This window comes from Onychostoma macrolepis, chromosome 24 (genome assembly GCF_012432095.1).
Source record: "Onychostoma macrolepis isolate SWU-2019 chromosome 24, ASM1243209v1, whole genome shotgun sequence".
NCBI classification, from domain to species: Eukaryota; Metazoa; Chordata; class Actinopteri; order Cypriniformes; family Cyprinidae; genus Onychostoma; species Onychostoma macrolepis.
Window position 1 is genome coordinate 4,975,855 of NC_081178.1, and position 13,686 is coordinate 4,989,540.

Genomic DNA, 13,686 nt, shown 5'->3' on the forward strand with positions numbered 1-13,686 from the left:
TGACTCTAAGTGTGTCATTTGCATTTGGAAGCTGTTGCTCTGAACCCACATCATTCAGTCAAAGGAGCTCTCCATGCAAGTGAAACAGACGATTGTTAGGCTTCAAAAACAAAACAAATCCATCAGAGAGAGATAGCAGGGACATTAGGAGTGGCCAAATCAACAGTTTGTTACATTCTGAGAAAAAAGAATGCACTGGTGAGCTCAGCAACATAAAAAGGCCTGGGCGTCCACGGAGGACCCCAGGTGAAAAAGACGTAGTATTAAATGTATTAAAAATATACTTGAAATTCAAGTAGTATGTTTATAATACATTTGTATTCCCAACATGCTTATTTGAAGTGCATTAAAAATATACTGAATTGCATTTTAATATATTTCTAAAAAATATACTAGAAGTACTTTTGTATTAAATATATGCTTAGTTATACTTTTAAGAAATATGCTAAACAGAAGCATACTTTTAATGTGTTTATAAAAAGTATACTAGAAATACTTTGGTAATAAATATATGCTTAATTACACTTTTAAGGAATATGCTAAACACAAGCACACTATTACTATATTTCTAAAAAGTATAGTAGAAATACTATGTTAATAAATATATTCTTAGTTACACTTTTAAGGAATATACTAAACACAAGCATACATTTAGTGACGTTTTAGTGTATTTACAAAAAAAAACACTTATGTTACTCTTACTTAAAATATATTTTATGTGTACTTTGTGTAAGAACATAACAAAATGATTACACTTTTAGTAGGTTTTTAATGTACTTTATATTGCAGTAGGCCTACACATGGTTATATTTTAAATATTTATGTATTTATAATTTTAATATTTGGAAAAGTACGATATTTTGAAAAAAATTTTTACATTTACAATGTACAAACCTTTGTCAAATATTATTAACCATTGCAGTATTTAAAATATGTTGTTTAATATGGGTTATGCTACTTTGGTTGATTAGGCTGTTGTTCAGTATGATACATTAATTGTTATAAGCTAGGTGTTTATAAATTTGTTCAAGCTTGATGCCTTTATTTTCTAATATATATTTCTGAAATTCCCACAAGGATTTCAACATCATATCTGAAATGAGAAAAAACCCCAAAAAAAAAACCACGTTTATTTGTGTTTAAATTCAAACAACACAGACTAAACCTGATTGGTTCCAGAGCCATTGAACGGCTCTGATTGGTTCGTATGATAATGAGCTCGCAGCAGAGAGCTTCGTAAATCAAATATGATGTGCGTGCAAATGTCCCTTGAATGTGAATATAAGTCTAAATTTAAACCGTATTATATTATATAGAGCGATCGTGTCTCTTTAGGGCGCTTGGAGGAAACCACGCAATTCATATGGATTACTTTAGCGATGTTTTTTTGCGATGAACTTTTTGAAACGTGAACATCTTTGATTAATCTTTTCATCGGAGGGACATACATCTCTCAGATTTCATTTAAATATCTCCGCTATTCTTTCGAAGATGAAAGAAAGTCTTAGATGGTTTGGAGCATCTTAAGGGTGATTGATGGCAGAATTCAAATTGTTTTGGGGGAATTATGAAATTAATTAGAAAATATGTAAGGGATAATCAACGGCTAGCTGTGCATTAAACGATTTGAATGCACGACGTGGAGGCGAAGAACCACCCGACGCGCAGCGGAGTGCATTCAGATCGTTTAATGCACAGCTAGCCGTTGATTATCCCGTTTATGCCATGGTCATTTGCCAGCATTCACATATTAAAGATGTTAATAATATTTGTGCTGCAATATTTGACCGGAACGATAAAAATGACGGTTATTTTCGTCTGTATTACTATTCAGCTGTAATTGTATGTTACTATGGTTACCAATGTTTATAGGAAGCACATTAATATAGAACGTGATTAAACTGACCTGGAACTACCTGTGCAGTTCAACGAATTTAATCAACACTGCCAGCCAATCAGAATCCAGTATTCAGACAGACCATGGCATAAAGCGGTATGTTTTTATTTTTACCAGCTTCTGCAGCGTGTATGGCGTCTGGCTTCAGAACCTCACTGTGACTTCAGGTAAGATTTGTATTTAATTAACGTTATTTGTCTGTACCAGTCATGTTGTTGACACATGCATTGGCAGAAAAAAAAAAAAAAAAAAATTAGTTAACATTAACATTCTTTTATTTGCAACATGAAGTATATTTATTTCTGATTTCCTGAACAATTTGGCTTCATTTTAATGAGGTTAATGATCTTTGAAAAAAACATGATTATGAACATACAGTTACTTTGTCTTGAGCTGATCAGCAAACTGTGGTAGTGTTGGTTGATTGGTGTCTATATTTGTTCAAGCTTGACAACCTTATGACTTTATTTTCTAATATATATATTTCTCATTACAGATAAGAACAAAGATTAAATTGTAAGAAGGGCTGCTTGTAAGAGCATACAGTAGGCTACATCTGAAACTGCTGAGACTGGTAAGGTTTTTGACTATATTTCCGACCAGGTACATTGTTCTGTCATTCTTAAATAGAAAACAAATCATCAATCATCATTTGCCTTTTTTGTGTGTGTGCGTGTAAGAAATATTAACATTTGTTGTTTTATTAGATCAGCTGCTATAGAAGACAAAATGAAATCTGAGTGCAGAGACAAGCAAAGGAATAGTAAGTATGTTTTAATGTCGTATCTCCTCTGTTATAGAGATTTTTGAATCAGGCCTAATAGAGGGGGATTCGGTCAATCTTGGAAGAAAAACATTAGCAATGTGTCCATTCCAGGTAGCTAATTTGTGCTTCTTTTCAGTCATTCATGTAAAAATCTGTTATCTAATTTTGTTTCTGTTTTGTTTTTTTTCTAAAGCTGCAAGACACTACCGACTAGGCTGTGCCCAGGTCTCCGGAACCTGCGACGACGCTCAGCTCCATTGGCCCTTAGTTGCCTCCCTCGACTCCACCGTGTGTTGTCAGCACTGGGATGCTCTGGGTCTGTGCCATGTGCCAAACACCATCTAAGCCGTCAGGGCATCATCGTCATCCTCCCATCACCATCCCTACACCATCTCCTCGTCCACCTCCAAAACCCCTCCATCCCTCCCTATTCTGTTGCTTGAACTTTATCATCTTCAGTCTTTGCACACACATCTATTCACGTTACATGTTTTTTTTTCTTCAGAAAATTGCATTGTAATTTTTATTTATTCATTGATGTAAAATTCTGTACTTTTCAGTAATACAGGTATAACTGAAATGTTCTACAAATGGATAAGATAGCTCTTCCATAGCATTTCAGTCTTTTTTTCATTTGTATTTTGTATAATGTTTTAAAATGTACTTGAGTATGTTTGTAGTAATACAAAAATACTATAAACATACTTGTATTTCAAGTGCATTTCTAATACATTTAATAGTATGTTTTTTTTGTTTTTCACCGAAATATATATGCTGCTGTACTTTTTTAAATGTACTTCATGAATATTTGTAATGTACACTATATAATACATTAAAGTTTTCTAAATATCAAAGTGTACATGTGTGTATATATTGAAAAATATAATACTAATAAATATAATATACTAGTAGTGTAATGCTAATGCATTTCTAATAAGCTGAAATACAATTGAAATGTACTTGAAGCACATTAAAACGATGCTTCAAATATACCTTACCTGTAGTTCATGAAGTATTAAAAGTACATTTTAAATGTATTTTTAAAAATACACTTAAATTGCACTAAATATACTTAAAGTGGTTCCAATTTAACACAATTTCAATATATTAAATATATTACAAATAGATTAAAATTGAACTTAAGCATATCTTGAAATACACTTAATATACTTAAAGTTGTTTCAAAATAATACATTTAATATGCAATTAGTACAGTATAATATAAATATATTAAGTGTGTCTGAAAAAGCACAATTTAAATATATTTCTTTTTTCACCTGGGACAACAGTGGTGGATGATCGGAGGATCCTCTCCATGGTAAAGAAAAACCCTTTCACAACATCCAGCCAAGAGAAGAACACTCTCCAAGAGGTAGACATGTCACTGTCAGAGTCTACAATCAAGAGAAGACTTCATGAGAACAAATACAGAGGGTTCAAACAAGGCCAGATTAGACTTTGCCAAAAAAGATCTAAAAAACTCAGACCACTTCTGGAAGTGCATTCTTTGGACGGCTGAAATTAATATCAAACTGAGCTTGGAACAGCTCATGATCCAAAGCATACAACATCATCTGTGAAACATGGAGCAGTGCGATGGCATGAGCATGCATGGCTTCCAGTGGCACTGGGTTACTGCTGTTTAGTGATGACGTGACCGAAGACAGAAGCAGCCGGATGTATTCTGAAGTGTATAGGGATATGGTTCCATGAACAACCTTTAGCATCCATGAAACCTTTCCATTCCACAAAAGGTTCTTTATAGTGGAACCTGAAGGTTCTTTGGGGAGCCAAAAATGGTTCTATGGCATCACTGCAAAACCTTTGAACCTTTATTGGTTCCAATAATGTAAAAGTGTGGTAGAATAATTTTGGGTTCCCCAAAGAAGTTCTTAAATGAACCATTTTGATTTCTTAGTGTGAAGAACATTTTATAATCTAAAGAACCTTTTTCCATTTTTGTGCATTGAAAAGATTCCGTGAATGTTAAAGGTTCTTCATGGAATCATAGATGCCAATAAAGTACCTTCATTTTTAAAAGTGCATAAAGTACCTTTATTTTTAAGAGTGTGTAAAGAACCTTTTGTGCAATGGAAAAGGTTCTATGAATGTTAAAGTTTCTTTATGGAGCCAAAGGTGCCAGTACACTCTTAAAAATAAAGGTTCTTTATTGGCATCAATTTTTCCATGAAAAACCTTTAATATCCATGTAACCTTTCCATTCCACAAATGGTGACAAAAGTTCTTCAGATCATTCAAATGTTCTTCACATTAAGAAAAATTGTTATTTTAAGAACTGTTCACTGAAAGGTTCACAAAAATAGTGCCATCACTGCAAAAACCCTTGATAAGAAGCTTTATTTTTAAGAGTGCAGGTGCTTACAGGATCAGCCGTGCCAGTAGGAAGAAGATCTGGCAGTGGAGGAGTTCATTTTAGTGTTGATATCTGCTCTTTATCTCTCTCTCAGTTCCTGATGCTTTGATCGGGTTGCCAGCATCAAGAAATCATTCAGTGGTTGGCGATCAGCTTCTTCCACATTCTTCATGTAGTACACCTGCTTCATTCACCGTTGGCATGAAGCAGAACGTCTGATTTATGAAAATCATCAAATGTAGCATATAGTACATAGCTTCAGGCATCACTGCTGCTTCAGACACACTTTTCCAGTATTTACCAAACACTCAATCACATGGTGCAACCACACACACACACACACACACACACACACACACTGAACATTCCTCTCCGAGCAGTGTGTGAGATTTGTGGTGTGGATGAATGTGTGTGTTATATATAGAGGGGAAGAACAGGAAGAATCAGTGTGTTTGTGTGAGTTACGAGGGCCGGGGTGTTGAGATATGCTCCTGAGAGTCTCAGGATAGACACACGGTGTTTGTGGATTGGAGGGAGAGGGGAGGAGGGCTGTGTGTGTATGGGATGGTTTGGGAGCAGAGGGAAGGCTGGTGGTTTGGTCCAGGAGACTGTAAGTCATTGTGGCCGGCCCTCATGAGCTCTGGGTGGCAACGATGCTTGAGCCCGAGACATTCATCAACCTGCCCGAGTTGCCCGCCGTACTGGAGCCACATCGGCCGCTCACGCTGTCAGACACCCCACACCCCACACCCCCTAGAAAACCTTCTACTCTTACGCTCGCTTTTACAGCTACACTTTTAAAGTCACTTACTCTCCTTTCCTTACTTTCCAGGAAAAGGACAAGGAAAAGGAATGCTTGTGGTTATACTTACTTTTTTTCTATTTTCTTGCACTTTTTCTTTCTTTTTCATTTTCATTTTCACTTCCACTTCCATTCCCTTTCTCTTTTCTTTTCCTTGCAAAGGTTTTCCTTTCCTGTTTCATTCCATTTCCTTTTTCTTTCATGCCCCATTCCTTTTTTTCCCCTTTTTCTATACCTTTTCTTTCATTTAGACACTTTCTGCATCTTCATCGTTTTTCCTTTTTCATCCTTTCCTTTTCTTTTTCTTGCATTACTCTTCTTTCACATCAACACTGTTTATCTTCATTCTTTTCTACCTTCTTTTTCCAATTGTAACTTATTTTCATCTCAACACTTTCTTGACCTTCCTCCTTTTAGATCTTCCCTTTTTCCCTTTTATTTCCATTTCCTATTAAATGTATTTTCTTTCATTTCCCTACGCATTCAAATTTTTATTTTCTTCCTCTTTATTCCTTTTTCCTTTCCCTATTTCTTTTCTTTTTTTTCTCCTCTACATTTTCTGGATCTTCATCCTTTTCCATCCTCCTTTTTTATTTCTGTTTCCTTTTTCTTTTGGTTTTTCTGTTTACTTTTCCCTTTTATTCCCATTTCCTTCTGTTTTCTTATGTATTTTCTTTCATCTCTACATGTTCTACATCTTTAACCTTTTCTATCTTCCTTTTCCTTTTTCCTTTTGCTTTCCATTTTCTTTCACCACTTACACTTTCTGGATCTTCATCATATCTTCCTTTTATATTTCCATTTCCTTTTCTCTTCTTTCCATTCACCTTTGCATTTCCATGATCTTCATCCTTTTTTGTCTCTCTCTCTCGTGTCTCTTTGCTCACACATCTCTCTCTCTCTCTGTCTATCTCACTCTCACTCACTCACTCAGGCCGTCAGAGGCCCCGCAGGAGACAGACTCGGGTCAGTGAAAATAATCAGCTTGCTGACGCCTGGGTTGGTTACTCACATACTCACACAGCCCCAAATATGTACGATGGAGAACAGGGATCCCACAGGAAGTTGGCGACACAGTTCTCCAACCACGCTCTGAGGACGGGGTTTGAGCTGCGGCAGTCCACACACACCATTGCTGTATTCATTTATAGCACATTCATGGGTACAAAAACATGAATTTCCATGCATGAATATTCAGAGAGAGACTTTGCATGTACACTAGACTAAGTAGACTGTATATATGGGCAAGTGTGTGTGTGTGTGTGTGTGCGAGTTTGCAGATGCTGTTTCTTCATACATTCCAGCCCACTCATTTTCCCAGGCTTTGAGTCAATCCGAGTAAGTGCTCTTATCGCAGAGCCAGACGCACGCTAACTCTCTCACACACTCGCACCATCAGACACACGCAGAATCCTAATTCTGCAACTCTGACTCAACTCCCACAATTATATCTGGCGTGCCTTTGAATTTGACAGGTTCTGAGCATCCAGTGCTCTGCAGACGTCACCGGCCGAATGAGTAAGGTCAAGCTTAACCTTCTCCTTGAAAAGTTTATCTAAGATCAGCAGAATTCTTTCTCAACCTTTCCAGCTCTCCCCGCCATTGACGCATTGCCCAATTCTTGGTCAATTCGAAGTCTCTAGTGTGTTTATAGATGTGTTGAAACATCCGAGCGCTCTCATTCCCTCTGTTTATTGTCTTGTTTGAAAGAGAACATTTGTTTTTTTCTCTGTCTCTCGCTCTTTCACCCTGATCTGTCCCTGAGGTTTGTCTCGTTTCGTCTGGAGTGGAGGAGTTAACAAAATTTGGATCTGCACAAGTGTGTGAGGTTACTGAATGAACGATGCAGACGCTAAATTTTCATGCGCTGATGAAGGATTTACATTTGGAAGTGGGTGTTGAAATTCACTGGTCACACTTTGAGTATTTTTCTATACATGAGTAAAGGTGTAAATTTTGTATGAAATAATTCTGGAATATAAATATTCACGATTCTTAGCTTACAGAAATTGTACTGTATAATGTGTGATATGATAATATCACCATGTTATTGAATGATTGCCATTCATCTCCCATGGTAGGCCTATATTTATGCATGTATGGTGTTTTTAGGGCATAAAATGTGCTAATTACAGAACTGTATGTAAAATAATTAATGTTTCATAGTTCCTTACAAACATACTGTGGTGACACCATGGCAATACCATGGTACTGAATGACTGCAATATCATGGCACAAAGGTATTTACCATATCAAAGTATTGACACAGTGCCTTTTAGTAAGTATAACTTACTAAACATGGTATTACTATGCTTTATGTATGTGTCCAGAAAAACCCTGTATTACCATGCTAAAAAAAGTGTCTACATTTCTGCGGTAGTACATAGTACGTTTTCGTGAGTATAAACATATTAATAGGCTACCATAGTGCTTTAATATTTATTTATTTTTCAAATTATGTAATTTCATATACATCAAAGCATCACCCGGTTATACCATGGTACCACTATAGTAGTTTTTGTAAGGACCTATAATCAGCACATTTTATCACAAATACCACGATGATGTGTGCAAATACTACAGTAAACCATGTTCATTTTGCAAGTGATTTCTGCTGCTTTGTGGTACACAGTTTTCCCTCAGACTCCTTCTGAAAATGTTCCTTGGCTCCTGGTTTTTGATTCCGCCTCCGCGTCAGCGCCGTCCACAAACCCTCTCGGGATCTCCATCGTCCAAACTTCCCGCAGAGGGGCGGGGCCCTCTCGATCAGTGCCCCGCAGATTGACGAGCCCTCAGATGCCGATTTACTGTATATGTCAGCCACACTGGAGCCACGGCACATCTGGAGTCTACTAGAGCGAGAGAGAGAGAGAGGGTGAGTGAGAGAAGGAGATTTAAGGTGGAAGTAAGGAGGAGGGGGGAGGGGGGTGCTTTGGCTGAAACAAGTGTAGCACACCACAGTCGATGAAAGGAGCTCCCCAAACCTCTCTTTCCATTTCCATTCCTCCCTCTTCCCTCGGAGTTTGTGGAAACGGGGCCGTTTGGACGGATACTGCTCGTCTACAATCTGCTTCCCTTGATAAAAATCTCACCTTTCAAAGTCTGAAGCGTACTCCTTTAGCCGCGTCGGGCGTCCAGACGTGCGTGACATAAAAGTAAAAAGCCTCGGTCTTGACGGAATAGTCTGGATGAACTGGTGACAGATTCGAGTGTCAGCACAATGTTATGATGTGATTCTCTTGCGATATGGAATATATGAGCTGAGCAATGAATCACTACTTAAAAAAGATGTTAAATCACACTTTCAGACAAATCTCACCAGCGGCCACATCTGCTTTCTTTCTTTCTTTCTTTCTTTCTTTCTTTCTTTCTTTCTACCCATCCATCATAGGCCTACATATATATATATATATTGGCCTATGATGGATTGCAGGTAGGTTTCTTGAAGCATCTTGGAGATGTTGCCACAGTTCTTCTGGATTTAGTCTGTCTCTGTTTGTTCTGTTTCTTCATGTCACTCCAGACAGATGATGAGATCAGATCAGATCTCTGTGTGGAGCACTGGCTGTTGTCAGTCAAAAATCTCACTGGATTATTACAATTAATGGCATAATGAATGTTTGGAAATGTAAACTGATATTTCCTACTGACACACTACAGCAAAAAATAGAAATAACCGACTTTTTAGCTGGTGAAAATACTAGTATTCTAATAACTTGGCCACCACTGTATACATATATTCTATATTTTATTCAGCATACATGTAATAATTAAGTAAACAGCATGAATTAAATTGACACTGTTTTACATTGACATGAATGAAAATGTTGCGGAATTTACCTAAAGTCATGCTATTTATATAATTATTCATTTTTTTAATGCTGATTCATTTTGATTATTCTTTAATAGTGATTCTTTCTTGAGCAAGCAAAGCATATTTACGTAAATGTTGTGAAGTAACACAATGAAATTTGCCTTTTTAAAAAGTTGCACTTCTTTAACCCATTAATGCACAAGATATTTGTGCACTTTTTCATATGAACTGTGCAATTTGTTAAAGGGATAGTTCACCCAAAAATGAAAATTCTGTCATCATTTACTTACCCTCAAGTAGTTCCAAACCTGTATGATTGTCTTTGTTCTTCCGAACACAAAGGAAGATATTCTGAAGAATGTGGGAAACAGAGCAGTTCTGATGCACCATTGACTTCCATAGTATTTTTTTTCCTACTATGGAAGTCAATGGTGCCCCAAAACAGCCTGGTTACAAACTTTCTTCAGAATATCTTCCTTTGTGTTCGGCAGAACAAAGAAATTCATACAGGTTTCCAGACAGAGAACTATCCCTTTAAGTACATATTTTATGTAAAGATGGTTTCAACTTCAATGACCAGTGGGCTTGTATCTAGAAAAACCCCTATAGAAACCTATGTAAAGATTAAGATAATAAGGGATCACTCAAGCTGCCAGGTGCATTTCTGAGTAAACGCCCAGCGTGAAATAAACGTGTCACTCTATCCAGCAAGTTGTCAAAATCTCTTTCTAAAGTCTCCTCTGAGGCTTAAAGACATTAAGGCACAATTTTTGAAACAACATGTTTTGTTAAAAACGCTGTGCAAATAAAAATGACTCGACCTGACCTAAAGTTGCGTAATTGTACGCTAGATGTTTTTGAAGCATTTACAGTCACCCAGAAAGCACATATGGAAAAAAGCAGTGGAGAAATTGGCAACTTTAATTGCCCGCAGGCTTAAATGGGTTAGTCTTTTTTGAATCTGGTAATGAAGGTTTGATTTTCTTCTGTATTAATTTTCCTTCAGCAGAAGTGCACATTTAAAAATAAAGGTTGCAGTTAGAACAAAAAAGGAACTTTTATTTAAAGTTGCGTAAACAACTTTTATTCTATTATGCATGCTTTAATGACATGAAATCCAATACGCCAATCTAAAAAAGCCTAATGAAACATCATTTTGAAAACGTAAATGATTCTTTGCTGAATTTGAATTTTAACAGTGCACACCAGCTATGAAATCTCTAGCATTAAATAATACATGAATAATGTATTGATGCATTCACAATTTATGAAGTAACTTTAAAAGTCGAGTCGTTAAAGGAAATCCGAAAATCTCCATGCGCCAAACGCCATGCTGAGAAGCGCCGGAGGCTTCTAATGGTTATTTCTAAAACGACTTCTAAAAACTGCTGGTGAGTGAGAGAGCGAGAGGTCTAAAGTGTCAAGGAATTCATTGTCTGTTCTCCACCTGCTATTATTCTGCACCCAATCAACCTGCTAGCCAGGCTGGAGCCGCTGGCCATCTGGAAACGTTGCTGTGTTTATAAACTTGGCAGGGCCGCGCACTGTGGGGCTTGACCTCCCACACAAATCTGGAAACAATTAGAGCAAGACAGAGCGACCGATTGCTGCGAATGGAGCCGAGAATACATCTCGCTGACTGCGGCGGGGACATTAGTGCCTTGTTAAAGAAATCACAGACTTACGCATAGCCATAAATGTACATGTACACAAATGCAATCTCATATGTAGTTATGTTCAGTAGTAAATAGGGAAGGGATGTGTGCTAACAGGACATAAATTGTACAAAAAAGTTTTTGCAAAGTGCTTGGGAGTGTTTTTGATTTATATAACAAATGTCAAAACAAGTGGCATTTATTTTAAAGCAATATAAAGCACCTTTCAAATTATGAAACAAAAGTTGTACTGTTAAGTATTAAGAGAAATGTATTTTGTTAAAATGTTAGTGCAACAGGTTTATAGTTTATGTGGTTACTCTGCTAGGACACCTGTTTGGAGAACTAACTTTATACGTCCACTAAAAACACCAGCTGATTTGAAGTCAGTGAGAAAAGAAATGGTTAGATTTTTTTGTATTTAATGACATTTTTAAGTGTGACTTAAATTAACATTTGCATGTAACATTTGCTGAAAATGTTCTCACCCTCAGGCCATCCAAAATGTAGATGAGTTTTTTTCTTCATCTAAACAGATTTGGAGAAATTCATCACTTGAAATCACTTTCACTCTGCAGTGAATGGGTGCCGTCAGAATGAGAGTCCAAACAGCTGATAAAAACATCACAATAATCCACAAGTAATCCACATGTCTCCAGTCCATCAGTTAACATCTTGTGACGTGGAAAGCTGTATGTTTGAAAGAAACAAGTCTTCCATTAAGGCATTTTTAACTGTAAACTGTCGCTTCTGGCCATAATCCATAATAACACTTTCTCCAGTGAAAAAGTCCATCCCCTGTTGTCTTCTCACATCAAAATACACAGACTTATTTACACAGAGCTGTTTTGGACGGTTTTTGCTTGTAAACAGTGCTTGATCTGTGCATATTTCTCTCCTGATTTAGACAGGATGACATTTTTGACTGGAGAAAGCAATATTTTATTTGAAGGTTTGAAGTTAAAAAACGTCTTAATAATATATATATATATTTTTTTTTTTTTTTTTTTTTACAAACACACAGCTTTTCGCTTCCCAAGACATTAACTGATGGACTGGAGACATGTGGATTACTTGTGGATTATTGTGATGTTTTTATCAGCTGTTTGGACTCTCATTCTGACGGCACCCATTCACTGCAGAGGATCCATTGGTGAGCAAGTGATGAAATGCTAAATTTCTTCATTCGATGAAGAAACGAACTCATCTATATCTTGGATGGCCTGAGGGTGAGTACATTTTCAGCAAATTTTTATTTTTGGGTGAACTATTCCTTTAAGTGTTCAAACGCTTTCTAAGGCTGCTGTATATCTTAAGATGTGTATCTCTCTCTGTCTCGTATGCTCTCACAGCTGGATTGTTCCAGTATTGGCAAGGCCAATTGCAGACTCAGTAACTTCCCACTTTCTGATATCATGCCAAACAGGAAGTGCACAGACACACCATTCAGAAAACCCCATCAGTCTTCCTGGTGACTGCTCCCACGGGCCGCATCTTTCACTTGTGAGGGAATCTACCATCTCGTAATCAGTTGTAAATAAGTATTTGGTCCAAAATAGGGCAAAGAAATATAACGTTTTAAAAATAGGGTTTATGGATCAGACTAGGGCAGGATAGCAAATATTCACAATGCATTCACAGTGATTTTAATGTGGCTTTTATTTGGCCATTAAGTTTCCTAAGGACTGTATGATTACGCTAGATTTGCGTTCCCTCCTCGTCTTGCAGCTTGCAGGTTTAACACCATTAAGAATGTTTTTAGGAGCAATGGCTCTCATTTAAATGCAACTAGCAAAATGGTCTTGGACCATTAGGTACATTCATAATGACAGTGATTCAGTTGCTGGAGGTTTGCAGAGTCTCTGAACTCATTTGCATGAAGTTTATCTTTGCTAATTCTAATGCTAATGTTGCCAGAAATTGTCAGCTCTCATCAGAAATGAATCACTTTGGGTTGCAAAGCACTGCAAATCACTGTCAGTGGGCCCTATGTTTGATTCACTTCTATCAAGAAATCTTTTGTAACAAAATGTCTTTATTGTCACTTCTGATTAATTTAATGCATTGTAGCTAAATATAAAATTCTTTTAAAAAACTTTTTCACATAGAATTTAGCAAACACACACACACACACACACACACACACACACACACACACATTTACAGGTGAATATTGCTATATTTAGTACAATACTAGTACTAAAAATACAACCATTCTTTGTGGAATAAAAATTACAAATATCAATATTTTGTATATTTATTATAGTCAAAAAATTGATTCCACATAAAATTGTTCATGTATCTCAATATGTGTTTATATATAAAATACCTAAAAATATATTGCTATTTAGAGTAAATTTATAATTTATAAAACCCTT

General features: G+C 36.6%; 2 long non-coding RNA genes across 3 annotated transcripts; both read left to right on the forward strand.

Moving 5' to 3' along the window:
• The first annotated feature begins 954 nt into the window (after positions 1-954).
• LOC131533415 (uncharacterized) lies at positions 955-3,435 on the forward strand. Of its 2 annotated transcripts, XR_009269100.1 has the most exons (4): positions 955-2,064; positions 2,394-2,471; positions 2,605-2,660; positions 2,857-3,435. It is a non-coding gene; the product is annotated as an uncharacterized LOC131533415 (long non-coding RNA). The 2 variants fall into 2 exon arrangements; XR_009269099.1 differs by having other exon boundaries at positions 955-2,471.
• Positions 3,436-7,162: 3,727 nt separating this feature from the next.
• Positions 7,163-8,654, forward strand: LOC131532974 (uncharacterized). Its single transcript, XR_009269012.1, has 3 exons — positions 7,163-7,357; positions 7,605-7,730; positions 8,472-8,654. It is a non-coding gene; the product is annotated as an uncharacterized LOC131532974 (long non-coding RNA).
• Positions 8,655-13,686: the final 5,032 nt, after the last annotated feature.